At 37.0% G+C, this 4966-nt stretch overlaps 1 pseudogene; it reads right to left on the bottom strand.

Moving 5' to 3' along the window:
• Window positions 1-306: 306 nt before the first annotated feature.
• On the bottom strand, window positions 307-1436 carry LOC147623590 (uncharacterized; annotated as a pseudogene).
• Between the last annotated feature and the right edge of the window lie 3530 nt (window positions 1437-4966).

Genomic DNA, 4966 nt, shown 5'->3' with positions numbered 1-4966 from the left:
GATTTGCTTTGTATGTTTTTGGTTATGCCCCATGGCACGATTGCTCAAGAACAGGATATTATCTAGCATACACTGCATATGCTCTAGCACATGGAGTGGAGAATCCTCTTGAGCTATCGAGTTACGGCAAGCATCATTTGATTAGATTCAAAGAGCCACTTTTGAGGTCCGAAGATAAAGAAATAGAAGTTGCAGATTGAGAGAGCCATTTTTCAGGGCACAAATCACAGGAGCAGAGCCTCTTATATTGCATGTGATTACAAGGGACAAAAGTTGTATTACATGTCTTTTTTGGATCATAATGCTTTAAGCTCTGTCAACCCAGTTGTGATCTACAAATATCTTTGTGTGTCTCCATTGTGCATGTTTCTCTGCAGCTGTTGAGTTCTGCAGAATTTGCCTTCTTCTTTGCTTTCGTGCAATGTTGAATGCTAGTTGAACTTGTGACAATGCAACCTTTTTCTTTATCTGCAACCTTTGTAGTATCCCTCTGTAAAACCATTGGAACAATTCTTTGAGACTATTTGTCTTTTGTATTCCTCCAAAGTGTTGTGTGTGACGAAAGAATGCATTTCGAGCCATGTAATGCGACTTCTCCATCCCTTGTGTAGACCAGATTGCAGGGCATCCATACTTTTTGACAAAATATGGAAGGTGGTTAAACATAATATGCTGCAATCAAACATTTTTTATTAGAAAGTACTAAAATGTAGATCATGGAATATATATTGCAATTCAAAGATGTCATGCTTACCATATAGTGTGTAATGTTGCAGCTTGTCCAAGCTTGCTTCATTGATTTGCCAAATTTTTTTAGCTCCTCCTCTAGTATACGGTGATCAATCTTAGTCCATGTCTTTTTGTCGCAGAATATGAATAACTTGTCTAATGATTTCCATACTTCTGCTTGCATATTTCTAGCGACACCGTCTGCTTCATCATCTTTCACAGCATTATGCACAAGCCACCAAAGCCCATATCTCACCCTTGAAATATATCTTGATGATTCTTACATACTGTGGTTCGGATAGAAATCTTCTTGCTTTGACTCCACCAATCGAAGGCTTGATCGGAACATCCTTCCCATTTGTGGACTTTTTAAGGTCTGTTGTTATATGTACATCTCCTCCATGGAGACCAATGTCTGACAATACTTTTTCTAATGCAGCAATTGCTATTTTCCTGTGCTTTTCAGGACGCAACTTCCAAGCAAAACCAATATATAGAAACACTAGTTTTTCCACGATTCAACACAAAGCATGCAATGTGCATATATGCACATTACACAAGGAAATGTCAAGGATTGCTTTAAATGCTGGATCTACCTTATCCCTGTTAGGTGCTCTCTTCCACCATTTGGAGTCCATCACATGAGCCGGTTCCTTGCAGTAAAGACATGGAGATTTAGAATTACCACCTTTGCTTATGTTATACATACATTTTAAGGTCTTCAAGTCCCCTGACATATGCCAATCAACTTGAAAATCTCCAATCCCTTCAACATGAAGCTCCTCTCCCTGAACTTGTCTTTTGATAATTGTAGGTATATCTGTATGATGGAAAATCCATGAGAGTGTATCATGGTCCTCTATTTTAACCTGTAATTGAAAAATGCAACTCTGTTAACGCATCAACATTATAAAACATGAGCTTTAATCGTACAAAGTAAGCTTTAGGCGTACAAAGTAAAGCTGAGAGATTACCTCAAATGCACCCAACCACCAAATATTCTTCTCCGATTGTACACTGAAATACTTTGAGTTTTCCTTTGGTATTGAATGTTCAAGCGCTCTGTTCATTAGTGTGATTGTGACTCTTTCTATCTTTTTATCCTTCACGATTTGGCATTCATCAAGTTTAATAACAAAGATAAGTCGTCCATGGCACTCTTCTAAAGTGATTCTATAAAATTCTACCATTCTTCTTTGTAAATGTTGAATATCAACAAAAATATTATTACATTCATTATAAATGGTGTTTCCTTTCTTTCCTTCGAAAACTCCATCAGCATAAAACCATTGACCAATAAATCCATCGATTTGTTGATTGAGCATCCCTCTTAACCTCCATACTTCTGTTGGATTTGGAAGAATCACACGTTTAAGTCGTTGATCCTTGAAAGTTGATGACACAGCCTTAAAAATAGCAAAATAACCTTTTTTGCTTACTCCACTATCATCAAGAGCTTCTTGTATAATGTTCACATTAACTTTGTTTTTATGTACAAAGTTTTCCACAACGTTCCGTTTGACTGTTTTAAACTTTTTTTCTTGGATCAAGCCTTCTGCAAGAGAAGTCGAAAATAAACTCTTCATTTGCTTCACTGGAAGACTATTTGGATTCATATTCTCCTTGAAAGGCTCCAAGATTTTCCTACATACACAATAAAATGAATTTGTATAAAGAAGATACAAAACATTAAACTTCCAATTTTCAATCAAACTAAAATATCCCTACCTTGCTTGTTGAACTCGCCTCTTGCATCCTCCCGTTCCTGCTTTCAAATCAGCAATATTCCGAAGATTTCGTTGCTTCAGCCTATCTCCCAATAGTGTCGCTTTCGATCTCATTTTGCGTAGCTTCTCCTTACACTTTGTGTGTTCTTCGATCTCATAATGAAGTCTCTCTTTTTACGTCGCGCCTTCAAGTTGATACTACATTTTTGTCAACACTTCTTGTTCGTACAAAGATTTAAAGATGTGCGAAGCTTGACACTGTGTTGAGATATATCCAAGCATACCTTTCTTACCATCACCTACAAACCTCAACAACGTGGTTGGATTGGAAAAAGGTGGAGAAGAATTTTTGAGTATGCATTTTGGATAGAGTTTGCCATCACACCATAAGTCGATGTGATGTAATCCTTCTCTCCTCATGTTTTCTTTCTGCGTCGCTCCTAGACATTGTTGTTTTGACAAACGCGCATATTCTTCTGTCAAATCAATATGTAGATGATGCCGGCGCTTCTTGTTTGATGGTTCTGTCATTTTGAGGGTAGTCATCTCCAATGTTCCACAACGTGAGAGTCTAATAGTAGGGAAACATTTGAATATGGCGGTAAGCTTTGAAAAGCTTAACAAATGAGGAAGAATTTGGATTAGTTATGGTCTGACTGCATAGAGGGAAAGCGGGCCATGGAGCAGGCTGAAAAATGATTGAGGGAAGAGAGTGGGTTGTGGGAGTAATAAATACAAGAGTTCCTGGCTCATAAGTTTTGAATAAAGAAGAATATCTTTATTCTTTCATCTCTGACATCTTTACATATTCTATTGTGTATTTTAATGTAACATATTCTTCCATGTCTGACATGTTTACATATTCTATTGAATATTCTTTGTTTCTGTGGATTTTGGAAGAGCAAAAAATGAAGAAATTACGAATTTCTCTCAGGGCCCCAAAATGAGCTCTCTTTTTTCCTAATGTGTGTGTGTCTTTGTGTTTGGATGTAGGTATGTAATATGTATCTATCCATATTTATAATATATGCATGAATCTTTGAAAGAGAGATTTGTTGACTTTTCTTAGGGCCGCATGGGGAAAGCTAATGAATTTACCCACACTCCTATTCATTACACTCTTTTGAAGGGGGAGATGAGAGGGGCCAAGCTAAAAACTTTGCCATATTTAAATTTTCAAACTTTAAAAAGTAAACTTGAGAGAGGCACATTCCAAATTCAAATCCACTGTGGCATAGGGGAGAGAGAAAAAAGCAGAGAAAATGGTGACTTAGGTTACCTCTTGTGCTGATCGAGTTGTTGTTTGAGATGGAAAGGCATATGATTGCACGGAAATGACAGTTGAAAGAGCTTAATGTGAGAAGCTTGCATTCCACTCTAGCCCGAGAGAGAGAGAGAGAGAGAGAGAGAGAGAGAGAGAGAGAGAGAGAGAGAGAGAGAGAGAGAGAGAGAGAGAGAGAGCAAACTTTCACTACAACAGAATAAGGCTCTAGCAGCAAAAATAGTAGTGCTTTTATAACTACAAAAGGCACGGAGATATCGGGCCTATGTCACTATTAGAAACGCAACTATTTTCACTGCAATGGGGTTGCTGCACAGCAGAAGCGAGAATAGTAGCAAAATTACGAAATTGCGCTGCTCAGCAGCGATCTAATAGCCTGTTTAAAAAAGGCTGGGGTAGACTGGGGAGTCATCACTGGACTCCCCAATCTACCCCAGTGTTTTTGTTTTTAATACAAATACAGTAAAACTTCTTCAATACATCAAGTTCAAGTCCTACTCATCGTCCACCATCGACACATACAATGTAAAACTTTACAAATTTTAAAAAAACAATTGCAATTCATACTTGGCAAATGTCATAATTCTATTACAATACTTAGCAAAATTATATAAGTATATGAGTCCAAAAAGGTCATATACAAAATAAAGCATAATGAAAATCTATGGTGTTAGGGACTGCATTGAGGGGTCCACATCTCATGCATTTCGATTATTATTGTCCCTTGCAACTCCACACTCCTCTCACATTTTCATTACTTCTTGCTTGTAGATTTGCACCACCGTTTGTAGTAACACAGTTTGTAGTAACATGATCCTAAAACACAATAAAACCAATACAAGTGAAAAATAGTTTTGAAAAAACAAAGAAGTTATGGTTTTAGGAATGTACTGACTTACCATGCTTGCCAAGCATGTCCTCCAGAAGTAACAATCAATCCTTCATCTTACACCTTTCAAAGAGAGCTTTCCAAACCCCTTTGTAATGCAAAATCATATTCATCTTGCATAGGGAGACGGTCCACTACTTCAAGCGATAGACATATAAACAAATGAACGTTGATTTTATATTGTTATTTAAGGTAACCTTCTTTTCTTAGAAGATAAGATACAATTTGAGGTTATATACTTACAAAGATAATTTAAATATCTACTCCTCCTTCACATGTAACATCACACCGCAAGTTATTTGTTATGTATCCAAGAATAAACATAAATACTTAAAACTC

Source organism: Cibotium barometz, chromosome 26, assembly GCF_041138505.1.
Source record: "Cibotium barometz isolate CiBa-2024 chromosome 26, ASM4113850v1, whole genome shotgun sequence".
Taxonomy (NCBI): domain Eukaryota; kingdom Viridiplantae; phylum Streptophyta; class Polypodiopsida; order Cyatheales; family Cibotiaceae; genus Cibotium; species Cibotium barometz.
Note: the sequence above shows the minus strand (reverse complement) of the source record. Positions and strands in the feature narration are given on the sequence as shown.